Below are 26,665 nucleotides of genomic sequence, written 5' to 3'. Positions count from 1 at the left end.
GGCCTTCCATCATCCATCTTAGATGTTTCCTGCACCTTTTTAAATACACAAGTTCTCCTTAGGGAAATTTGAATATAACCTTCCTCATTTGCAATTGTGATAGGACATTTATGGAATAAGACTGCAGCGGATACAGAGGTCCTTCTTCATGGAAGAACTTGCTGCCCAGGCTGGGAATGCAGTGACCAGACAGCCTCCTGCTGTCACCCCCATCAGGGTTTCCCTACACTGTTGCCATGCTCAAGCAAACACCCTCCATCCAACCACTGATAAACTGATAGTGTTGTTGGTCTATTTCAGGTCAGTGTGAGACAACTCTGACTGGGGTCGTATGTGCTCTAGGACTCCCCACGGCATTTCCTGAGGCTTTGGGGAGCCCTCATTGCAGTTCTCTCTCCAATCCTACTTCCTCCTCTTCCAACAGAAAGTTGGTCCCTAATAAATATCATGCATGCCAAGCCCCATCTCAGCTTCTGCTCTCACAGAACTAATTGGAGACAAATATTAACAAGGTTAAGGAATAAGACATGTGTGGTTCTTAACCTCCTTTACTAATCAAGGAGGAGCTAAGGTGCTAGTAGATAGACAGATAGAAAGTAGATAGATAGATAAAAGAAATAGATATCTCTGCAGTCATTCTTTTCTTGATGCAGGAGAGTCCTTGGATTTTCCAGTCATTGTCTTCTCCAAGTAAAGAAATCAGGACATTACATTCAGACCCAGAACTAATTATTTACGCATTCATTCAACAAACATTCAGTGAGTACCTACTGAATCACTATGCCAGGCCCTTTGGGTTCCTAATGCCTAAAGATACAAACATATGAGACATATTTTCTGTTCTCTAAGGAATTCCACCTAGTGTTGAAGAATAACATTGCTAAGGGCTAGAACCGAGGAAACTCTGATTATAGCGATGGGAAAAAGAAGGGAATGATTACTTTGGCTTATATGAGACAGGAGAAGCCACATAGCAAAAGGTTTTTCAGGATGTAGAAGTGATTAATTGGTAAATGGTGGCATTCCAGCCACTCCCAGCAGAGGGAACAACGTATGCAAAGACTTGAACACGTGAGACAAATCAGCGCCTGGGGGAGGGTGAGTCTTCAGTTTCCAGCATCCTCTCTCACTGTTCGGCTTTTCCTCAGATGGTTCTCTTTGCATGAAACACTCTTGAGTGTCCTATTTTTCCCCTGGATTAACTCCCTGTCCTTCGTGTCTTTGGTGGGTCGTTACTTCCTCTGGGAGTTCTTCCTTGGTTCCCTCAAGACTGGGTTCTAGATGCGTCTGCTGTACGGTCCCACGGTTCTACCTATTGCAGCATTTATCGTGCTGTGTTTTAATTGCCAATTTACGTCTCAGTTTCCCTCTGACCAGACTGTAACCTCGTTGAAGGCAGAGGTTAGTCCCTGTTCGTCACCAGATCTCAACTGAGAGCCGAAAGAGAAAAGATACTCACTGACTGACTGAAGGAATGCTGCTAATTGCAATGGAGTTCAGAAGGCATATTTTATTTATTTAATAAACACTGATTCAGTGCCCACTATGTGCTAGACATCTCTAGGCACTGGAAATGACAGGAATGAACAGAACAAAAAAAAACTCATGGAGATTACATTCTAGTAGGGAAAAACAGACAATAGACAAACTGCTGTAAGGAAATATAAAGCAGGATGTAGGAGGGAAGAAGGTTCTGATTTTACATAGAGTGGTCAGGGAAGCCTCACTCGCAAAGTTATATTTGAGCAAATTCCCAAAGGAAACGAGGGAATGAGCTATAAAGATTTGGCAAATAGGATACACACTGGAAACATCATGAACAGTACTTCTGAACATTGCCCCACTAATGTCGGTTCCAGATCACGGCTGATTTCTCTCAGCTACTGTGAGTAATGACATGAAGGACTTTTGTTCAACTCTGTCTTTTATTGTGGCTATCTCTTTGGGTACTAGCAAAACAACTCAAGGTTCTTTATTTCACGGTCCAAGTTATAAAGGCTCCTGGAGTGGTCAGGAAATCTCTTTGTTTCTAAAGCATTTTGAAATCACAGACTAACCCAAACAATACCTACTATCAGTACAAATATTTTATCTCTTGTTAGCTGGCAGCTCTGGGCAAGAGCAATTAATATGGCCATCTGAACTGATTTAATTTATGACAGAAGCTTAAATTTCAAGAGTAAATTCCAGTCTCTGATAGCCTAGCTTGCTTGGCCATTTTTGGTTTTTCTTTTTAAGTATGAACCATTACAAAATTAAATCAGGGATACTCGAGGGGGCCCCTAAAAGGTTAGTGAGGGATATGGAGAGTCCCCGATAAGTGGCGAGAAATCACAGGGTTCTCTTTTTTCAAGTAAGGGAAGGAGAGTGGCTGCGTTAGTGTTGCGGTGGTATAGGAAGGGCAATACGACAAGTTTTATAAAGATTACGTGACCAACTGAGAAATGATGAGCATTTTCTATGATTGGGAATCGTTAAGGTTAGTGGAGATCTTAAAACAAAATCAATTGAAGTTTCCACACATTTTACTATTGCCGTCACACTTTCAGACAAGGTGGCTATGTTTTGGCTACTCAGTGAAATGCTGAAGTAAGCAATAGGCCTCTAAAGATTACCATGTATTTGAATTAGTACAGTTAGTATTTATTCAGACTTTGCATGAACAAAAAGGGAACTATGAATTGTGAATCTAGGGTTCTTGAAAACACATTTTTTGTGTATGTGTGAGGAAGATTGGCCCTGAGCTAACATCTGTTGCCAGTCTTCCTCTGTTTTATGTGGGATGCCACCACAGTGTGGCTTGACGAGCAGTGCTAGGTCTGTGCCCGGGATCCGAACCTGGGAATCCCAGCTACCAAAGTGGAGTGCAAGAACTTAACCACTATGCTACCAGGCTGGCCCCAGGAAAACACAAAATAGATAGTTATTGTACTAGTCTTTGTACATATGCATGAGCATGCTTTTTTTTAACTTGAAAAGTATACAGTCACAGACAGATATTTGTATTTAAGAAAGATATTTTGCTTCAGTATAATTTGCCTAAGAAGATAAACTCTCTTTTTGTTATCAATTTTTTTATCCTGTTTGTTAAACAGAAGAACTCTCATATGGGTTTGAATTACTTAAAATTTGGAGAATTTTAGACAAACCTAATTATTTTCCTTCCTTTTATAGGGTGATGGAGCAACTCTTTGTGTTACCCAGTAGTCATTTTAGGAAACTGAAAGACAGTTCAGGCATGAAAGGCATCTTAACAGTTTTATTACTCTAAATTTGAGGACTGCATTTAGGAAAGGCAACATCAGGAATGATTAAAGGAGACATCTATAAATATCTAAAGACAAAACAATTTGCAGCAAAGTTGTAAAAACACAGCAATAAACAATAATGGTTGCTAGGAATTTAACTTTTTTCAAAAGTAAGGACTCAAAAAATGATTTAAGACTATGTCAAGAAGCACCAGGGGCCTGCCCGGTGGCGCGGCGGTTAAGTTCACACGCTCCGCTTCTCGGCTGCCTGGGGTTTGCCGGTTCGGATCCCGGGTGTGGACATGGCGCCTCTTGGCACACCATGCTGTGGTAGGCGTCCCACGTATAAAGTAGAGGAAGATGGGCATGATGTTAGCTCAGGGCTAGGCTTCCTCAGCAAAAAGAGGAGGATTGGCAGTAGTTAGCTCAGGGCTAATCTTCCTCAAAAAAAAAGCACCAAGAGTTAGCAGAATAATTAGGTGACCTCTGCTGACCTGTATGTAAAATAATTTATTCATTTTATAGAAAAAAAAATCCAAATTGTAATTTTACTCCTTTTATATATTATTAATGTAAAAATTTGCAGTAAAGAACTTATTGATATAACGTTATACAGATATACAAATATACAAATAGGTATTAATGTGAAGCCCTTAAGTATAGTTTTAAAACATGATTAACTTCATAAATGGAGTAAATAAAACAATGTAAATATCATAATAAATTTATCATATAAACTATAACTTTCTTAATAAAAATAGAAAATCATATGTATTATCACTGTATACATATTTCTATTTTTAAAATATTATTCTATTTAGGGTAAACATTTATATTAATTGCCATATCTAACCAACGTAAATTTTCTTCAGACTCAGAAGAAAACTAGAGAATTGAAAGTTAAAATCTGTTTAGCTACTTTTTCTCTTTCAGCACTTATTTCATATAATTTTAACAAATTTGAGGAAGGGAAAATAACTAAACTGTGTGTGTGTGTGTATTGTCCAAATCTATTTGCATATTTTGTTTATCTATTGTCAATTTAAGCAAAAAGGGTACTTAAAATTATATTTAGTAACTAATTTTGTATATGTTTATATGTTTTACTTTTTAGAAACTGTCTATGCAAAGATTATTTATTAATTAACTTAATCATTTGTCTAAGATTTTAAAATTAAAGATCTGGAAACAATAACTTGGCTAACACATTAAATCTTCATGATTTGTAGCATTGTAAGGATTTCATAAAATTAAACCCTTTGAACAGACATTCATTATCATTCCACTTAATTGACTACAATTTTATACATATAATTTTTTACTTAAAGCAAGTTATGGAAACAGTGGTGATTTATTTAATTCATAAAGCCAATATAGGAAATGTAGGAAGTTTGAATCACAAGAAATTTAACCTTGGTCTTGAACAAACCAAACTATTTTGCTGACTTTATTTTTATGTGGTAAACTAATTTTTAAAGATTCTCAATCATGACAAAAATTCTTCTTTTATCTTAAAATTAAAGACTTTTCTTCTTATCTCATAGCTGTTATGCAGGCTATTATGTAAATATACTTTTTAGTGTCAACAAGAAGAAACACAGTTTAATAACTTTTTTCTTTCTTTTAGATATTTTTGACTGCCAATCTGGACTGCATTCCTAGAGTGAGTACATAACAACTGAATGCTTCTTTAAAATTAATTAATCTTTAAAGTTTCCCAAGAGAAGGAAAAGAAACAGAAGAAATGTGAGGGAGCCAGCTTCAGACAAATATGAAATTGTTTTTGTAAAAAGCTAATTATGTTCCTTCTGCAAGGAGGGGGAGGAAAGTTTAAATATAGAAAAATAAATTTTACCTATATATACACAGAAGAGAGCAACATGCAGTTGATTTGACATAACTTCAATCCTTGACAATTTTATCAAGCTATTAATTAAAATGTCAGGGCTCATTGATCCCCAAAGTACAAAAATAAAGCAGTGGATGTTTCTTAGTTTAAACAAAATTTTCTCTTTTAGACAAACAAGACCATCTCTTCCTTAAGGTTTCTTCATTTTTTGTTTTTGTTGTTGGTCTGAGGCTCTTCTCAAATGGGCAAGCTTGGTCATGTCAAAATTTCCTCCAGCTGGCCACTGCATTCCATATCGTCCCTGTTGAAATCGTGCCAGTTAGAAGGTCCAGTGTACAATTAGCATATAGAGAGAAAACATGAAGGCAGCAGGTGTTTAGTCTGGAAGAGGCGCAGTTTAGATTGAGAAAACCCCCTGGGAATGGAATGGTCCATGAGGATGGTGCTTGGCTAACTTTGTGTCCCTGGAGCTTGGCCAAAGACCAATCGTAGCTATTCCAGAGCTGAAGAGAATCTCCCCGATTTGGTGCAGATGAAATGAAACAGAGCAGTTCTCAGGGAAACAAAGACAGGACTGAGGGAGAAGTCCTTACAGGTTTGTAAAGGAGATCCAAGGAAGAGTTCATTCCAACTTTTCAAGCTGGTCTGTGAAGACTTTTGAACTCCTTAGCCCTCGAGGCTTGTGCAAAGACGAATTTATTACACTTCCTCTCCCGACAAATATGAAATTGTTTTTGTAAAAAGCTAGTTGTGTTCCCTCTGCAAGGAGTGGGAAGAACGTTTAGATTCTCTCCCTATCAAGTTTTCCTCTTGTAGACAAACAGCACTCAGAATGGTAGTCTATCAGAAGCAGGTGTTGGCTAGAAAATAAATTTGCTAAAGAACAATACAAACCTGGTTAGGTTTGGGAAAAAAAATCCCGAGTTGCCTTATTCCTGTGAAAACAAAATACAGCCAACAGTGAAGGGCTCCAGTGAAATAATTGGAGTTCAGTTTAGCATGTGCCTATTGAAACACAAGGGCTCTCAGCTATGCACACAATTACTGAGTTTAGGGTCCTATCCGAGGTGGTGAGGGCTTCAGCTGAGTCTGGGTAGAATTTCTATTTCTGTCAATCCCCTCCAACCAAAGACCACCAGGAACAGACTTGTAGCTGAACAAATTGGGTTTATTGCTCACTGCACCTAAGATGAACACACACTATGGGAAACCACGACATCTCAGTAAGTGGGTGTAAAAAAGACTTATTGTGGGATGTGAGCTTTAATAAAGCAAGTGAAGGAAAATATATGAGTAAAGTCTATATGGGTTTTCTATGTATTATTCTTATTCCTGCAACTTTTCTTTATGTTTGGAATTATTTCTAAAGTAAAAAATTAAGGAAAATAATAAATCTAATTAGGTTTTAATGATATACATACACTGAAAGTTAAATTTAACCAGATGTCAGCGGGGTTCTCTCAATCCCTTGACATTTAGATCAGTTTGGCACAATCTCTTGTTCTTGTGGCCTAACCGCCCACTTCTCCTAATCCCACAACTGTGGAAAATTAAGATACACCTAAGATTTCTGCATTGAGGCTGTTGTTCTTATGGTCACCTCCGCCCCTGGGCTCCTGTTTTCCTGTTTTGTTTCTGCCCTAAGTGTCGACTCAGATGTGACATTTGGCCCCATCCTCTTACTTCACAAAGTGTTTATGAGTGTTGCAGACATTACAGAAGATTTGAGGGTCTTGGGAGGGAGCCATATCATGCACCATAGAGCAAATGACTCAAAATCATATATTAGACTTCTTGTTCTTAAAAAGCCTTTGGCCACACCACCCCTTGGGATTTTTTCATTGCTCCTTCACCTTATGCCGTGCCAGCTTTCTACCATCCTGCTGTCTTCCTCTGCCTTTTTGGTCTCCGTCTCAGAAGCAAAACGAAATTCCTCTCATTTTCTTCTGCTCAGCAACTTAATCATTCTTTTATTCCTTGGGCTCCTACTAATACTAACAGCTTTCTTAAGTGGCTCTTTAAGTGATTCATCTTAAGATTATAGAGATTTCACCTTGTTACGTAAATAGTACAAGATTTGGAGGGGTAGATATGAAGATACACCGCCCAGATGCCCCTTCCCAGCCGGACCTGGTGCCCAGATGTGGAGAGTTGGTCAGGAGACAACCTTCAGCTGTCAGTTCTTTCAGAGTCTGCTCAGTTGCAGAGTACTACCTTGCCCAGCCCTTGTCCAGTGACTGAATCGGAAGCATAAAGGCCAGCCGTTTTGGCTTGGTGTGGGACAACTCCAATGGGGAATATTCGCTCCAGCACTCCCTGCTGGCTTGACCTAGGTTTTGTCAGGTTTCATTGCCGTTCAGCCTTCCCTGTGCCCAATCCACTTCCATGCGCTTCCTTTTGCCGGGGTTGATCTCTCATTAACATCTCACACCCTAGACTTCATTTCAGCTTCTTATTCTGGAAAATCTACGCTGTAACACTTACCTACCAATGAAATTAAACAATTCAAAAGTCTTTTGTGTTTGAAAAAAGTGGAAGCATACATATATATGTATACTTACACTTATAAATATATACGTATACTTATATATATACATACATGTATATTCTTATACATATACATACGTGTATATATATATGGGTGAAGGAAGGATAGGACCCAGGGAACCCAGGGTCACATTACAACTGTCCTGGACTTGACACTTTTGCCTTTGTGGACTGCTTCCTCCATAAAAAAATATTAAAAATTAAATTTTACTATTGTGTTGGTATAAAGATGAATATATTAATATTGTATGTTAAAACATTTCTTTGACCACAAAGTTCATTTTTTCTTCTGATATTAAAATTAAAACATTTTCGTGGGCCCCTAAAAGTATTGTGGTCCCTGAGCACTGTGTCTGTTCTGCCTAAGAGGTAAGTCAACCTGAAGGAAATTAGAAAGAAACAGAAGCGGTGTTAATAATACAAATTATAAAAACGGTGATATCCCCAAAATCTAACATTGTAGTATTCCTGATATGAACTTTATAAATATGAATAGCAAATATATATTTTATTTTTTTATTTTTTATTATTTTTTTTAATTGAGTTATTGATAGGTTACAATCTTGTGAAATTTCAATTGTACATTAATGTTTGTCAGTCATGTTGTAGGTGCACCACTTCACCCTTTGTGCCCACCCCCTACCCCACCTTTCCCCTGGTATCCACTAAACTGTTCTTGGTCCATAATTTTAAATTCCTCATATGAGTGGAGTCATACACAGATTATCTTTCTCTCGCTGGCTTATTTCACTTAACATAATTCTCTCAAGGTCCATCCATGTTATTGCAAATGGAATGATTTTGTTCTGTTTTGCAGCTGAGTAGTATTCCATTGTATACATGTACCACATCTTCTTTATCCATTCGTCTGTTGCTGGACACTTAGGTTGCTTCCACGTCTTGGCTATTGTAAACAGTGCTGCAATAAACATTGGGGTGCACAGGACTTTTGGGATTGCTGATTTCAAGCTCTTTGGATAAATACCCAGTAGTGGGATGGCTGGATCGTATGGTAGTTCTATTTTCAGTTTTTTGAGGAATCTCCATACTGTTTTCCATAGTGGCTGCACCAGTTTGCATTCCCACCAGCAGTGTATGAGGGTTCCTTTTTCTCCGCAACCTCTCCAACATTTGTTGCTATTAGTTTTAGATATTTTTGTCATTCTAACAGGTGTAAGGTGATATCTTAGTGGAGTTTTGATTTGCATTTCCCTGATGATCAGCGATGATGAGCATCTTTTCATGTGCCTATTGGCCATCAGTATATCTTCTTTGGAGAAATGTCTGTTCATGTCTCCAGCCCATTTTTGATTGGGTTGTTTGATGTTTTGTGGTTGAGTTGCAAGAGTTCTTTATATATTATGGATATTAAGCCTTTGTCAGATATATGACTTGCAAATATTTTTTCCCAGTTAGTGGGTTGTTTTTTTGTTTCAATCCTGTTTTCATTTGCCTTGAAGAAGCTCTTTAATCTGATGAAGTCCCATTTGTTTATTCTTTCTATTGTTTCCCTTCTCTGAGAAGGCATGGTGTCCGAAAAGATCCTTTTAATACTGATGTCAAAGAGTGTACTGCCTACGTTTTCTTCCAGAAGCCTTATGGTTTCAGGTCTCACCTTTAGGTCTTTAATCCATTTTGAGTTTATTTTGGTGAATGGTGAAAAAGAATGGTCAATTTTCATTCTTTTACATGTGGCTTTCCAGTTTTCCCAGCACCATTTGTTGAAAAGACTTTCTTTTCTCCATTGTATGCCCTCAGCTCCTTTGTCAAAGATAAGCTGTCCATAGATGTGTGGTTTTATTTCTGGGCTTTCAATTCTGTTCCATTGATCTGTGCACCTGTTTTTGTACCAGTACCATGCTGTTTTGATTACTGTAGCTTTGTAGTATGTTTTGAAGTCAGGGATTGTGATGCCTCTCGTTTTGTTCTTTTTTCTCAGGATTGCTTTAGAAATTCGGGGTCTTTTGTTGCCCCATATGAATTTTAGGATTCTTTGTTCTAATTCTGTAAAGAATGTCATTGGGACTCTGATTGGGATGGCGTTGAATCTGTAGATTGCTTTAGGTAGAATGGACATTTTAACTATGTTTATTCTTCCAATCCATGTACGTGGAATGTCTTTCCATCTCCTTATGTCGTCATCCAATTCTCTCAGAAAGGCCTTGTAATTTTCATTATATAGGTCCTTCACTTCCTTAGTTAAATTTACCCCAAGGTATTTTATTCTTTTTGTTGCGATTGTGAATGGTATTGTATTCTTGAGTTCTTTTTCTGTTGGTTCATTACTGGAGTATAGAAATGCCACTGATTTATGCAAATTGATTTTATACCCTGCAACTTTGCTGTAGTTGTTGATTACTTCTAGCAGTTTTCCAATGGATTCTTTGGGGTTTTCTATATATAAGATCATGTTGTCTGCAAACAGCGAGAGTTTCACTTCTTCCCTCCCTATTTGGATTCCTTTTATTCCTTTTTCTTGCCTGATTGCTCTGGCCAGGACCTCCAGTACTATGTTAAATAAGAGTGGTGATAGAGGGCATCCTTGTCTCGTTCCTGTTTTCAGGGGGATGGCGTTCAGTTTTTGCCCATTTAGTATGATGTTGGCTATGGGTTTGTCGTATATGGCCTTTATTATGTTGAGGTAGTTTCCTTCTATGCCCATTTTGTTCAGAGTTTTTATCATAAATGGCTGTTGGATCTTGTCAAATGCCTTCTCTGCATCTATTGAGAGGATCATGTGGTTTTTATTCCTCAGTTTGTTGATGTGGTGTATCATGTTGATTGATTTGCGGATGTTGAACCATCCCTGTGTCCCTGGTATGAATCCCACCTGATCCTGATGTATGATTCTTTTGATGAAATGCTGAATTCTGGTTGCCAAAATTTTGTTTAGAATTTTTGCATCTATGTTCATCAGTGATATTGGCCTGTAGTTCTCTTTTTTCATGATGTCCTTGTCAGGTTTTGGTATCATCGTGATGTTGGCCTCATAGAATGTGTTAGGAAGTGTTCCATCTTCCCTAATTTTTTGGAATAGCTTGAAAAGGATAGGTATTAAATCCTCTCTGAAAGTTTGGTAGAATTCCCCAGGAAAGCCATCTGGTCCTGGGGTTTTATTCTTTGGGATGTTTTTGATTGCTGTTTCAATCTCTTTCCTTGTGATTGGTCTGTTCAAATTGTCTGCCTCTTCTTGAGTGAGCTTTGGGAGATTGTAGGAGTCCAAGAATTTATCCATTTCCTCTAGGTTATCCATTCTGTTGGCATATTTTTTTTGTAGTATTCTCTTATAATCTGTTGTATTTCTGCAGAGTCTGTTGTTATTTCTCCTCGCTCATTTCTGATTTTGTTTATTTGTGCTTTCTCCCTTTTTTTCTTTGTAAGTGTGGCTAGTGGTTTGTCAATTTTATTTATCTTCTCAAAAAACCAGCTCTTTGTCTCATTGATCCTTTCTACTGCCTTTTTCGTTTCAATAGTATTTATTTCTGCTCTGATTTTTATTATTTCTCTCCTTCTGCTGACTTTGGGCTTCATTTGTTCTTTTTTCTCTAGTTCAGTTAGGTGTGCTTTAAGATTGCTTATTTGGGATTTTTCTTTTTTGTTAAGATGTGCCTGTATTGCGATGAATTTTCCTCTTAATACAGCTTTTGCTGTATCCCATATGAGTTGGTATGGCATGCTATCATTTTCATTTGTTTCCAGGTATTTTTTTATTTCTTCTTTAATTTCTTCAATGATCCATTGCTTGTTCAGTAGTGTGTTGTTTAGTCTCCACATCTTTGTGCCTTTCTCAGCTTTTTTCTTGTAATTAATTTCTAGCCTTATAGCACTATGATCTGAGAAGATGCTTGTTATTATTTCAATTTTTTTTAATTTGTAGAGGCTTGCCTTGTTTCCCAACATATGGTCTATCCTAGAGAATGTTCCATGTGCACTTGAGAAGAATGTGTATTCAGCTCCTTCAGGGTGGAGTGATCTATATATGTCTATTAAGTCCAATTGTTTTAGTTTTTCATTCAGCTCCACTATTTCCTTGTTGATTTTCTGTCTGGATGATCTGTCCATTGATGTGAGTGGGGTGTTGAGGTCCCCTACTATTATTGTGTTGTTTTTAACATCTTCCTTTAGGTCTGTTAATAGTTGCTTTATGAATCTTGGTGCTCCTGTGTTGGGTGCATAGATATTTATAAGCGTTATTTCTTCTTGATGAAGTGTCCCTTTGATCGTTATATATTGTCCCTCTGTGTCTCTCTTTACCTGTCTTATTTTGAAATCCACTTGGTCTGATATGAGAATTGCAACACTTGCCTTTTTTTCCTTGCTATTTGCTTGAAGTATTGTCCTCCACCCCTTCACCCTGAGCCTGTGTTTGTCCTTGGGGCTGAGGTGTGTTTCCTGGAGGCAACAAATTGTTGGATCTTGTTCTTTAATCCATTTTGCCACTCTGTGTCTTTTTATTGGAGAGTTCAATCCATTCACATTGAGAGTGATTATTGATGCATGTGGACTTAATGCTGTCAATCTGTCACTCATTATCTTGTTTTCCTGTGTTTCTTTTCCTGTGTGCTTTAGACTACCCATTTAATGCTGCAATTTCTTATGCTGGGTTTCTTAGATTTTTCCTTATCTATGATTTGTGACTCTGTTCTGTACTTTATTTTAGTGTCTACCTTGAAGTTTGTATTTAGAATCTCGTGTATAATATAATCTATTCTCTGGTGGTCTCTTACCTACTTGACCAATACTGATTTAGACCCTTTGCTCTTCCCCTCCTAAATAATTATTTTCATTTTTTTATTCCAACTCATCTTAGTAATTTGTAGTTAGAGTGCTAAGATAGTCCTTGTTTTGGTAGTTTCCTTACTTTTACCCTAATGCTATAATTGAATATTTGCTATCCTGTTCTGGTTCTATCCATCGGTCTCCCTAGTCTGTGGATTGTGTCCCCTTTCTCTCTTTTTTCTTTTTTTCAAGTATGAGAGCCTTCTTGAGGATTTCTTGTAATGGAGGGCTTTTAGTTACAAATTCCCTTAACTTTTGTTTGTCTGGAAAAGATTTAATTTCTCCCTCATATCTGAAGGAAATTCTTGCTGGATAGAGTATTCTTGGCTGAAGGTTTTTATCCTTTAAAGCTTTGAATATATCACTCCATTCTCTCCTAGCTTGTAGGGTTTCTGTAGAGAAATCCGCTGACAGTCTGATAGGGGCTCCTTTATAGGTTATTCTCTTTTTTTTCCTTACTTCCCTGAGTATTCTTTCCTTATCATTCCTATTTGCCAACTTTACTATTATGTGCCTTGCGGTAGGTCTTTTTACATTGACAAATCTAGGAGATCTAAAACCCTCCTCTACACACATATAAAGATATGAACTTTATAAATATGAATAGCAAATATATGTTTTAATTTTCAGTGCTACCATATGTGTAGGTGGTGGGGCAGTCTATCCATGCCCCACCCATATCCCCTTAGCCTACCCAGGAGCCAACTGCACTCTCATAGCATCCCACAGTTGAAGCAGTCTCTCTGCCTGAGCGTCTGTCCCCACACAGGGCAGTCTGGAAATGCTGGAGAGTTAGGCCCCAAGAGAGACCTACAACCAATGAGGAACAGAAGCTGGTGGTTAAATACCCTAATCCCTCACTCCTCAAAGGGCACTTCTGAGATGTGTTCTAAGATGTCGCTGAGAGGGTCCCAGCAAAGAGAGCTCCTGTTTCCCAGAAGGATAACCTGCTCTTTAATGTTTCCGTAATGGCCTTCCTCCCTTCTCTGTTTCACTCCCCACCCCCACTGTGCCTCCTGCGATTATTCCTCCAGTAAACTAATTGCACCCAAATCCTTGTCTCTAGAATTTGCCAGGAGAAAGCCAAACCAAGCTAAATTGTTCTTAGACTAGTTATCTATCAAAGAAAGTAGTTTAACAACATTACACTCATAAGTTTGAGAACCTAGGAAACTATACTTAATTTTTTTTTTATTTGATTTGTTTTGATTTTTTGAGTTTAATTAATGTAAATTATAGGAAAAAATGTCCTAGGGACTTAACACCAATGCCCAAGAAAAGAGAGAGAAGGTAGACTAGAAAAGAAAACAGGGCATGATGTCAGAGGCTTAGCTTCTAGTCTGGGTGGGTTATTTTTTCCTTTTTTACGAAGATTCACCGTGAGCTAACATCCGTGCCCATCTTCCTGTACTTTATACGTGGGACCCTTGCTACAGCATGACTGGACAAGCAGTGTGTAGGTCCACACCTGGGATCAGAACCAGCGAACACTGGGCCACCAAAGTGAAACATGCGAACTTAACTGCTGTGCCACCAGGCCTGTTATGACCTTGGATATAAGCATTTCTTCATCTGTAAAAACAACCTAAAATACCTGCTTTACTCATATCACTGAGCAGCTGTGAGAATTTAACAACATCACATTCTTGAAAGTTTTTCCAAAACTGTAAAGCACCATACAAATGTAAGACATTATTATTGTCTGCAATGAATTGTATGTGTTAAAAGTCGTCCTGTGGAGGACTCAGACTTCTCGATTTCAAAACTAAGGAACTTGTATCTAGAATATATAAAGAACCCTTACAACTCAGTAATAAAAAGACATCATTAGCCACTCAGGAAATGAAACTCAAAAAGACAAGGAGATACTACTTCACAGCCACTAGGATGGCTATAATCAAAAAGATAAATGATAACAAGTGTTGGTGAGGATATAGAGAGAGTGGAACCCTCTTTCACTGCTGGAGGGAACATAAAAATGATGCAGCCATTTTGCAAAATAGTGTGGGAGTTCCTTAAAAGGTTAAACAAGAAGTTACCACATGACCCAGCAACTTTAATGCTAAGAGTTGCTGCAATTCTCCCAAGAAAATCGAATACATAAATCCAAGCCAAAACTTGTACACAAATGTTTGTAGCAGCATTATTCACAATAGCCAAAAAGTGGAAACAACCCAAGTGTCCATCATCAAACGAATAGATAAACAAGATGTGATCCACCCAAGACAATGGAATAATATTTACCCGTAAAAAGTGATGAATTACTAATAGATGCCATAACATGGATAAATCTTAAAAATGTTATGCTAAGTGAAAAAAGCCAATCACAAAAGACAGCATATTAATTTATTCCATTTATATGAAATGCCCCAAAAAGACAAATCTATAAGAGCAGAAAGTAGATTCGTGGTTGCCCAGGCCTGGGGGAGAGTGGGGTCTTGGGAGGTAATGGCTAAAGTGTATTGGGTTTCTTTTTGTGTTGATGAAAATGTTCTAGAACTGGTTGTGGTGATGGTTGCACAAGTCTGTTAATATGCTAAAAACCACTGGATCGTACACTTTAAAGAGGTGAACTGTATAGTAGGTGAGTTATATCTCAATAAAGCTGTTATTAAAAAAGTCTTCCAAAAGACTATTATAATAGGAAAACATGAAAGTATTGAAAGAGTTACGTTGTTTTTATACTATTGAAAAATTGGAAATAACCTAGTTGAACGATGAGAATGGTTAAATAAATTAGGGTAAAATCTTATGGTATAATATTAACCAGTCACTAAAAGTGTTTTCAAATAATACTTATTGACAAAGAAAATGCTCACAATAAAAAGTGTAAAAGCGAGATAAAAATTATGAATTCAGCATAATTCTATAAGGGAATTTCATTAAGGGAAAACATGGTGTATATGTAGAAAAAAAGACAGAAAGGAAAGACAACAAAATATTAAAGTGTTTGTGAATAGTTTATTGTGGGTAATTTTCATTTTTACCTTTGTTCCCTCTATCTTTTTATATTTTCCAATGAAAATGAATTTATATTGCTTTTATAATCAGGAAACAAAATCTTGTAAAACAAAAATGGCTATGGGAAACTTTTTTATTGTAAATATTCTTTTATTGTGATAAAATATACACAACAAAATTTACCATCTTAACCATTTTTAAGTGTGCAGTTCAGTGGTATTGAGTACATTCATATTGTTGTGCAGCCATCACCATCATCCATCTCCAGAACTCTTTGAATCTTAATGAAATTGAAACTCTATACCTATTAAACAATAATTCTCCATTCTCCCCTCCCTCTAGCCCCTGGCCATGGCAGCCACCACTATAATTTCTGTCTTTCTGATTTTGACCACTCTAAGTACCTCAAATAAGTGAAATCATATAGTATTTGTCTTTTTGTCACTTGACTTGTTTCACTTAGCATAATATCCTCAAGGTTCATCCAGGTTGTAGCATGTTGCAGAATTTCCCTCCTTTTTAAGGCTGAGTAATACCACATTGTATGTATATAGCACATTTTGCTTATCTATTCATTGGTCCATGGACACTTGGGTTGCTTGCAAGTTTGAGCTATTGTGAATGATGCTGCTATGAACACAGTGTACAAATATCTCTTCGAGACCCTGCTTTCAAATCTTTCAGGTGTGTATCCAGAAGTGGAACTGCTGGATCATATGGTGATTCTATTTTTAACTTTTTGAGGAATTGCCATACTGTCTTCCACAGCAGTTGCACCATTTTACATTCCCACCAAGAGTGCGCAAGGGTTCCAATTTCTCTACATCTTCGATAACACTTGCTATTTACTGTTTTTTTGATAGTAGCCATCCCAATAGGTGTGAGGCAGTATTTCATTGTAGTTTTGATTTGCATTTCCCTAATGATGTTGCGCATGTTTTCATGTGCTTATTGGCCATATGTATATGTCCTTGGGATAAATGTCTATTCAAGTTCTTTGCCCACTTTTGAATTGAATTTTTTTTTGTTTGTGTTTTAGAAGCTCTCTATATATTCTGGATGTTAAATTCTTATCAGATAAATGATTTGCAAATGTTTTCTCCCATTCTGTGGGTTTCCTTTTTATTCTGTAGATAGTGTCTTTTGACACACAAAATTTAAAAATTTTTGTGAAGTCCAATTTGTCTATTTTTTCTTTTGTCACTTGTGCCGTTGGTGTCAAATCCAAGAAATCATTGCCAAATCCAACTTTGTGAAGCCTTTGTCCTTTGTTTTCTCCTAAGAGTTTTATTGATCTTCACTGAACTACTACTTCCTTAGTCTTCTAATTGTTCCTTCCTCTCTAGCTATTCTCTCCATCATGCCTGACTGAGCTTCCTAAACCACAATTTTAGTCACCCATCGCTTCTCTCCGTTGCCACTACTACCCAGCTGTCACCATCTCTCACCAGGATTACTGAAATAGTTCCCCATCTGGTCTCATTGAATCCACTCTTGCTCTTTTTCAATCTACTCTGCAACTTGCCACATCTGGTCTTGTCACATCCCTGTTTAAAACAAGTCGGCAGATTCCCAGTGCTCTTGGAATAATGTAGTCACAGCCTGGTTACTCAAAATATGTCCCTGGAGCTTGTTAGAAATCCAGAATTTTGGTCACCATCCCAGGCCTGTTGGGTCTGAATCTGCATTTTAACAAGATCTCCCATTGAGATCTGAGAAGCCCTGTTCTTCAAGCTCCTGTAGTCTGGCCCTCTTTCTTCTGCAGCCTCCTCCTGCTCTACCTTGCTCCTTGTGCCTCATTGTGCCCCTGCCTCACTGGCTTCCATTCAGTCCCTCCAATATCTCAGGCTTCCCTCACTGTAGGTACCATAGGGCCTGGTGCCTGTCCTTCCCAAGACCGGGGATGCTTTTCCCATTCTCTCTTTGCTTTTGCCTGGCTAATTCCTTCAGACCTCAGCTCAACTGTCATTTTCTCAAAGAAGGACTTCCTGACTTCCAGCTCCCCTTATTATCCAGTTGCATAGCACCTTTTGCTTTTCCTGCAGAACAGCTAAGGCAATTTGTAATTATATATTTTTTTGTGTGAATGTTTAGTGAATATGCATCGTTCCCCCTAGACCACAACTCCATGAAGACAGAAACCGTGTTTGTTTTGCTCATCTTTGTATTTCTCATGACCTAGAAGATTGCAAATACTTAATAAAATGTATCCCATACTTCATCAGACTAAAGAGTTTCCTCAAGGCAAAGGAAAACAGGATTGAAACAAAAAAACAACCCACTAACTGGGAAACAATATTTGCAAGTCATATATCCGACAAAGGGTTAATATCCATAATATATAAAGAACTCACACAACTCAACAACAAAAAAATCAAACAACCCAATCAAAAAAATGGGCAGGAGGCATGAACAGACATTTCTCCAAAGAAGATATATGGATGGCCAATAGGCACATGAAAAGATGTTCATCATCACTGATCATCAGGGAAACGTAAATCAAAACTATACTAAGATATCACCTTACACCCATTAGAATGACAAAAATAACCAAAACAAAACATAACAAATCTTGGAGAGGTTGTGGAGAAAAAGGAACCCTCATACACTGCTAGTGGGAATGCAAACTGGTGCAGCCACTATGGAAAACAGTATGGAGATTTCTCAAAAAATTAAAAATAGAAATACCATATGACCCAGCTATCCCACTACTGTGTATCTATCCAAAGAGCTTGAAGTAAGCAATCCCAAAAGTCCCATGCACCCCAATGTTCATTGCAGCATTATTTACAATAGCCAGGATGTGGAAGCAACCTAAGTGCCCATCAACTGATGATTGGATAAACAAGATATGGTATGTATACAACGGAATACTACTCAGCCATAAAAAAGAATAAAATCATCCCATTTGCAACGGCATGGATGGACCTTGAGGGAATTATGTTAAGTGGAATAAGCCAGACAGAGAAGGACAATCTCTGTATGACTCCATCATATGAGGAACTTAAACATGTAGACGAAGAGAACAGATTAGTGGCTACCACCGGAAAGGGGGAGTGACAGGTGGGCACAAAGGGTGAAGGGGTGCACCTACAACAAGACTGACAAACAATAATGTACAACTGAAATTTCACAAGACTGTAAGCTATCATTAACTCAATACAAATTTAACTTAAAAAAACTGTACCCCCTGGGGCTGGCCCCGTGGCCGAGTGGTTAAGTTCGCGCGCTCCGCTGCAGGCGGCCCAGTGTTTCGTTGGTTCGGATCCTGGGCGCGGACATGGCACTGCTCATCGGACCACGCTGAGGTGGCGTCCCACATGCCACAACTAGAAGGACCCACAACGAAATATACAACTATGTACCGGGGGGCTTTGGGGAGAAAAAGGAGAAAAATAAAATCTTTAAAAAAAAAAAAAAAAAACTGTATCCCCTGCCTCCTTTGTTCACTCATCTAATAAATATTTACTGTGTACATACTACATGCCAGGCACTGTGCTAGATACTGGATACATATTAAAGCGGAAAACCAGGCAGTTTCTACTTTCATGGCACTTACAGTCTAGCGGGGAGAACAATCAAATAATCACAAATAAACATAAATAAACATAATGTTACAACTAAGGTAAATACTATGAAACAAAGGTACATAATGCCATGAACATTCACGAAGGCTGGTTATAGATATTTCCCTACTGCTGCTACTTAATATAAAAACATGAAACTCAACATTTAGTTTTTAAAAAACAGCTTTATTGAGACGTAATTCACATAACATACAATTCACTCATTTGAACTGTATCTGTCAGGTCTCTAGTATATTCACAGAGTTGTGCCATCATCGCCACAAAGTTTAGAATGTTTTCATTACCCCCAAAGAAACCCCTGTCCCCTTAGCCATCACTCCCTTCTTCTCCAGCGCCACACAACCACTAATCTACTCTCTGTCTCTATAGATTTGCCTATTCTGGAGATTTCATGTAAATGGGATTATACAAAATGTGGTCTTTTGTGACTGACTTCTTTCTCTTAGCATGTTTTCATGGTTCATCCATGTTGTAGCATGTGTCAGCACTTCATTTTTTTATTGCTAAATAATATTCCATTGGACTATGTGTTTTTCTTAGCACAGCCAGAAACAGAATGCTGTTCCACTGTATTCTCCACAGCCAAACAAATTCAGTTTGTCATGTTTCCAGAAAAAGGTGACAGTAAGTAAATGTTGGCTGAGCCTTGTAAGGGTGGCAGCCGTGTTTAGAAAGACTCTTTTCATGAGTGAATTTATTCACTCAGCTCTTAGTCTATTTAGTATTCTGACTCACAAAAGGAAGTGATTCTATTTTGGCATTCTTTTTCTCTTTCTCCTGCACTTAGCTCTTTGGTCTCTACTGACTTGCTGTGTTAAATTATGCAAGTTACTTAAACTTTGTTTATTTAACTCCTGTGTGCTCCGTAATATCAGCCCAGTCCAGCCTGCTTGTTTGCCAGAGCTGTTTGGAGACAATTTTTCATATGATATGCATCATCAGCTCCCACAGAAGGCAGAAGGAATTTGATGTGTGGGGGTAGTCTGGGATCCAGTCCAAGATTAGTGCTCATCTGGAAGAAATATGGAAGCCTGATACTCACTTGCTGGCCTTTTAGTCATATTCGCTTACTGCCTTCCCTCTTAGGAACTTTGTAAATCTTTATCTCTTTTGTGCTTTTCCTATATAAGGTGAGATAAGCTTAAAAAAAAATTGTAGAGGAAAAAGCCTTCTGACACCCTCTATTGGCCAACTGTGAACCAGAGAGTAATTTGTTTGACCCAGCTTTGTGACCTGCGGGAGGATTACCCTTAACATTCAGAATTCTCTTTTTTTTTTTTTTTTTTTTTTGCACTGAGACTGGCCTCTCCAGACCCCATCTTGGGATGTAAAATCCAATTAGATTAAAATTATCACTCATCTACTTATGCCGTGTTCTGTGCTGGGTGCTGAGGAGGATGCAAAAAGAAAGAAAACAAATCCTTGGTTTCAAAGAGCTCACAGTCTAACAGAGAGATAAAGAGCGGTACTTAAGGCAGAGGGAGATAAGTGCCAAGAGGAGTGAAAACCTAAATGCTCAGGGAGCAGAAACAAGAGAGGACATTACTGCTGGTGGGGCACCAAGCATGGTTACATGGAGATTATTTGAGCTGTGTCTTAGAGGATAGTTAGAACTTTTAACAGTGGACATAGGAAATAGCAGGTAAACGGTCCAAAGGCACTTCCCTGGGGTGGGGAAGTGCACAGCAACAGTCTCAGATATGTGAAGGGCAGCTGTGAAAAATAAACCTGAAAAAGTAAGATGGAGGCCTCGAATACTGTACTAAAGAATCTGTTCTTGATAAGCAAAAGGAAGCCAATGAAGGTCTTCGGTGCCATGTACATCAAAACTGCACTTGGGGGCCAAGCCCGGTGGTGTAGTGGTTAAGCTCGCTAGCTCCTCTTCGGTGGCCTGGGGTTCGCTAGTTTGGATCCTGGGCACTATAAAGCCATGCTGTGGCCCTGTCCCACATAGAACTAGAAGGGCTTACTACTAGGATATACAACTACGTATTGGGACTTGGGGGAGAAAAAAAAAAAGGAAGATTGGCAACAGAGGTTATCTTAGGGCCAATCTTCCTCACCAAAAAAAAAAAAAAGCATACCTTAAAAAAAAAGCAAGAAAAACCCTGCCCTTAAGGACGGTTAACCCATCAAGAGAATGAAGGATGGATTGACAACAGAGGACAATTCAGGCTGGGAGACGAAACAGGAGGGTGCCGAGTTGAGGCAGACGGAGTGAAAAGGAGGTGACCGCTACACAGGCTCTGAGCTCTTAGGTGTGACGAAGGCCAGCGGTGGACGCTCCTGGACAGAACTCCCCGGCGAGTTAGGAACTGGGAGGAGTCAGAGTCATAGCCACACCCCCAAGTGACGTCAGGCGGTCGGATGCAGCCTGTGATTGGCTACTCTGGCCGCCAGTCTCGGGAGGAGGCGGTGTCCTGCCCCCGCCCGCTCTGGGCTCGGTGTGGGGCCGGCGCGGGCTCAGAGCCCCGGGAGCCCCGCAGCAGGCTCGGCCGGGACGTTGGGCGCTGCCGCCGGGGGCCCGCAGCAGAGGTAGGCAGACGGGAAAGGCCGGGAGCCCAGGGGCGACCGCAGCTCCTTCGCTGCCCGGGGATCCCCGCCCCCTCGAGAGCCCGCCGTCCCGGGGGGGGCTCGCCGGACCGAGGATGAGGGCTGCTGGCGGAGCCGGCGGGCGGGGATCAGGGGGATGGAGCGTGCTGGCGTGGGATGGAGCGGGACTCGCCCCCGCGCCTCTGGCTGCAGCCTCGGGACTCGACGTCACCCGCTCCGCTCTCTCGGGACTACGGTCTGGGCTGGGGGCGGTGGCCGGCGGCTCCTGGCCCCCTGGTTTCCCGTGACATTTTGTTTGAAAACGCGGGGCCCGGGTCTGTGGAGCGGCTCTGGCGGTCCTGGGGGCGCACCCGGCAGTCCCGCGTCCCCGCGCCGGGTGGCCCACGCAGTTAGGGATGCTACGGCTCGGCCTCGGCTTCTTGGGAGCCCCTCTGATCTCGGGGGCGAAACTTCTCAAAACTTAAAACAACCGTTTTCTACACCTCGAGTTGCCGGAATGTCAAAGTGCCCTTAGGTGACCTACCATGAAACTGCGCTGTCCCTGAAGTTAATAGACCGCTTTTAAAAAGACGGAACATTTGAGCCATTGATTTTGATGTGCAGAATGCCATGGAAAGAGAAGTTGAGCCATTGACGCTGTGAGAGCTCTAGCGCTGTCTACCTGCAGGTCACTGCCTTCTTTGTGGAAATGCCCGTCGCAAGCCTCGCCCGCACCGCGGTGTGGGGCTCCGAGGAGCTGGGGGCTCGGAGCTCGGAGCACGGCTGCTCTGGGCAGCGCCGCCCAAGAAGGGCGGACTTTGCTCAAGCGGGGCTGGGTGGTGGTCGGGAGGTTCCTTAACAAGGCATGCCTCAGTCTGGTCAATAAAGACATCTTTTCTGCTTTGGAGAAAAAATTAGTTCTCTGGCCAAGTTAAGCTGTCCCTTAAGAGGAGAGAATTAGAGAATTTGAGTGGCTACCCTGAGCTTCATCAGGGTAAGCCTAAGTAGATGAATTCTTTCTTTTCTTTTTCTTTCTCTTTTGGGATTTGGAAGAGAAACAGGAAGTCAGAGATTCAGAGAAAAGAGCATTTACTCCACCACTGTAAACAGTTTATTTTGTGTCAGTAAATATTTCCAAAAGTCATTGGGGTATTTGAAAAACCAAGACTTTTTCCTGTCCGCTGCAGTGAATTATTTTCAAATTCAAAATCTAGAAATGATATTTATTTAGCAAGTGATTATAGCTCCTAAAGCTTCATAGTTAGGTTCTGTAAAATCAGTGGTAATGGAAAAGGATGGTGGATATTGTTCAAAATTAGAATCTTTACTCAAGATGGTGCATTAACACAAAATTTACTTTATACTAACTGGAATTACAGAATGAAATGAGGAAATCAGGTGTCTAGACCTCAGGTCAGACCATTAGCCAACCAGTCTGTAGTTCTGAATTTTTCTTTATTGTGGTCCTATTAATAGCAAATGCAGACATTAAGTGACAATTTAATAACATTCTTAAGGTTTTGCTACTTCACTGTAAAATATGTAATTATCATAGCTAAAGAAATGAATAGGTATATTTAATTTAGTATTTATTTATTGTGTCATTTTCATAGCAAAGTACTCTTGGTAAGATATATGTATGATACTTGTCATATTTGATGTTAACACCTCTAAATTATTTGAGTTAATGATGGAATTCTTGGCAGGAATAACCACAAACAATGGATCGTTAAATTGTAAATGTTGACCTAATATACATCCATTTAAATTGTTACTTTTTCTTTACTCACTTGTAAATATATGCTCTTTTTAGAATTGAGATATAATTCACAAACCATGTATTTTACCCTTTTAAAGTGTATACAGTTCAGTGTTTTTTTTAGTATATTCACAAAGTTGTGCAACCATCAGCACCATCTAGTTCTAGAATATTTTCATTACTCCAAACCCATTAGTGATCGATCACCATTGCCCTCTGTTCACAGCCCTTGGCAACCAGTGACCTACTTTCTGTTTCTTTGGATTTGCCTATTTTATATAAATGAGGTCCTAAAATATATGGCCTTTTGTGTCTGGCTTCTTTCACCTGGCACCTAGGGTAATGCTTTCAAGGTTCATCCATGTTGTATCATCTATTAGTGCTTTGTTTCTTTTTGTGGCTAAATAATATTCCATTCTGTGGATATACCACATTTTGTTTATCCATTCATCTGGTTTTGGACGCTTGGGTTGTTCACACTTTTTGGCTATTTGAATAAGGCTGCTATGAACTTCTGTGTACAGGTTTTGGTGTGGAATTATGTGTTCAATTCTCTTGGGCATATACTTAGCATTGGAGTTGCTTGATCATATGGTAACTTTATGTTAAAACTTTTGAGGAACTGTTAAACCGTTTTTCAAAGCAGCTGTACCATTTTTCAAAGCAGCTGTACAATTTTTACATTCCCAACATCAATGTATGAGAGTTCCTATTTTTCTACATCCTACCCCTTGTTATTGTTTATATGTCTTTTTTATTATAACCATCCTATTTGGTGTACAGTGGTATGTCATTGTGATTTTGATTTGCATTTTCCGTTATAGCTAATGCTATTAAACATCTTCTCATGTGCTTTTGGACATTTGTATATCTTCTTTAGAGAAATGTCTGTTTAGATCTTTTGCCTTTTTTTTTTTTTTTTTGAGGAAGATTAGCCCTGAACTGACATCTGCCGCCAATCCTCCTCTTTTTGCTGAGGAAGACTGGCCCTGAGCTAACATTCGTGCCCATCTTCCTCTACTTTATATGTGGGATGCCTGCCGCAGCATGGTTTGACAAGCGATGCTTAGGTCCACACCCGGGATCCGAACCAGCGAACCCTGAACCACCAAAGCAGAACTCGCAAACTTAACCGCTGTGCTACTGGGCTGGCCCCACCCTTGTTTTTTTTTGAGGAAGATTAGCCCTGAGCTAACATCTGCTGTCAACCCTTCTCTTTTTTGTTGAGGAAGACCAGCCCTGAGCTAACATCTGTGCCCATCTTCTTCTCTTTTATATGTGGGATGCCTGGCACAGCATGGCTTGATGAGTAGTCCATAGGTCTGCGCCCAGGTTTGGATCCGGCAAACCCTGGGCCACTGAAGCTGAGCACGAAAACTTAACTGCTACGCCAGGGGGCTGGCCCCACTTTTGCCTATATTTTTTAAATTTTTTTTATGGACATGGTAGGCACCTGAGGCCTCCAGGCAGGACCAATGTAATTGGTTCCTTAGCCCTAGTTGTTTTTTTTGTTTTGTTTTTTTTTAAGATTTTATTTTTCCTTTTTCTCCCCAAAGCCCCCTGGTACATAGTTGTGTATTTTTAGTTGCGGGTCCTTCTAGTTCTGGCATGTGGGACGCCACCTCAGCGTGGCTTGATGAGTGATGCCATGTCTGCACCCCAGGATTCGAACTGGCAAAACCCTGGGCCGCCGCAGTGGAGCGTGTGAACTTAGTCACTTGGCCATGGGGCGGCCCCCCTGCCTATTTTTTAATTGTGTGTGTGTTTTTTTTAAAGATTGGCACCTGAGCTAACATCTGTTACCAACCTTTTTTTTTCCCCCTACTTCTTCTCCCCAAAGCCCCCCAATACATAGTTGTATATTCTAGTTGTGAGTGCCTCTGGTTGTGCTTTAACCGTTTCTTTTTTTTTATGGTTGAGTTGTAAAAGTCCTTTATGTATTTTGGATGTAACTCCTTTATCAGATATATGACTTACAAATATTTTTTCCCATTCTATGGATTATCTTTTTATTTTCTTGATGGTGACCTTTGAAGCACAAAAGTTTTTAATTTTGGTTAAGTCCAATTTATCTGTTTTTTTCTTTGCTTACTTATGCTTTGGATGTCATATCTAAGAAACTGTTGTCTGTCCAGGGTCACAAAGACTTATGCCTGTGTTTTCTTCTAAAAGTTTTAGAGCTTAGGCTCTTACACTTAGGTCTTTGCTCCATTTTGAGTTCATTTTTGTATATGGTATGAGGTGGGGGTCCAGATTCATTCTTTTGCTGGTGGATGTCCAGTTGTCTAGCACCATTTGTTGAAAAGACTATTCTTTCCCTATTGAATTGTCTTGACACCTCATCAAAAATCAATTGAGTGTAAATGTGAGGTTTTGTTTCTTTAGACTTAATTTTACTTCATTGATCTATACGTCTGTCTTTATTCCAGTACCACACAGTCTTGATTACTGTAGCTTTGTAGTAATTTTTGAAACTGAGACGTGTGAGTCCTACAACATTTTGAGATTGTTTTGGCTGTTCTGGGTCTCTTGAATTTCCATATGAATTTTAGGATCAGCTTGTCAATTTCTGCAAAAAATGCAGTTGGAATTTTGATAGAAATTGCCTTGAGTGTGTATATCCGTTTGCGAGTATTGCCATCTTCACAATACTAAGTCTTCCAATCCATGATCATGGGCTGTCTTCCATTTATTTACGTCTTCTTTAATTTCTTTCAATGATGTTTTACATTTTTTGGAATACAAGTCTTGCACTTCTTTTCTTAAATTTATTCTTAAGTATTTAATCCTTTTTGATGCTATTGTAAGTTGAATATATTCTTGATTTCATTTTCAGGGTTTTCCTTGCTAGCATATGGAAAAACGATCGATTTTTGTATGTTGCTCTGGTTTCCTGAAACCTTGCTTAACTCAAGTAGTTCTAATAGTTTTTTCCTGGATTCCTTAGAATTTTCCATGTACAAGTTCATGACATCTGAAAATAGAGATAGTTTTAATTCTTGCTTGTCAATCTGGATGTTGGCTAGAACCTCCAGTACAGCGTTGAAGTAGCGAGAGTGGACATTTTTGTGTTGTCTCTGATCTTGGGCGGATCAGTCATTTACCATTAAGTAGGGTGTTAGCTATGGGCTTTTTGTAGATGCTCTTTATCAGGTTGAAGAAGTTCCCTGTTTTTTTTTTTTTTTTGAGGAAGATTAGCCCTGAGCTAACATCTGACACCAATCCTCCTCCTTTTGCTGAGGAAGACTGGCCCTGAGCTAACATCCGTGCCCATATTCCTCTACTTTATATGTGGGACCCCTACCACAGCATGGCGTGCCAAGTGGTGTCATATCCGCACCTGGGATCAAAACCTGCCAACCCTGAGCCACCAAAGTGGAATGTGCGCACTTAACTGCTGCAC

At 39.4% G+C, this 26,665-nt stretch overlaps 1 protein-coding gene across 2 annotated transcripts in view; it reads left to right on the top strand.

Annotated features, from left to right (window-relative positions):
- Positions 1 to 21,381: 21,381 nt before the first annotated feature.
- Positions 21,382 to 26,665, top strand: part of PLEKHH2 (pleckstrin homology, MyTH4 and FERM domain containing H2) — a 102,594-nt gene continuing 97,310 nt past the window's right edge. For both annotated transcript variants that reach the window (XM_008531519.2, XM_070572780.1), the window contains exon 1: positions 21,382 to 21,506. The gene's annotated coding sequence lies outside the window, so the exon portion shown is untranslated. The remainder of the gene's footprint in view (positions 21,507 to 26,665) is intronic.

This window comes from Equus przewalskii, chromosome 14 (assembly GCF_037783145.1).
Source record: "Equus przewalskii isolate Varuska chromosome 14, EquPr2, whole genome shotgun sequence".
Taxonomy (NCBI): Eukaryota; Metazoa; Chordata; class Mammalia; order Perissodactyla; family Equidae; genus Equus; species Equus przewalskii.
Note: the sequence above shows the minus strand (reverse complement) of the source record. Positions and strands in the feature narration are given on the sequence as shown.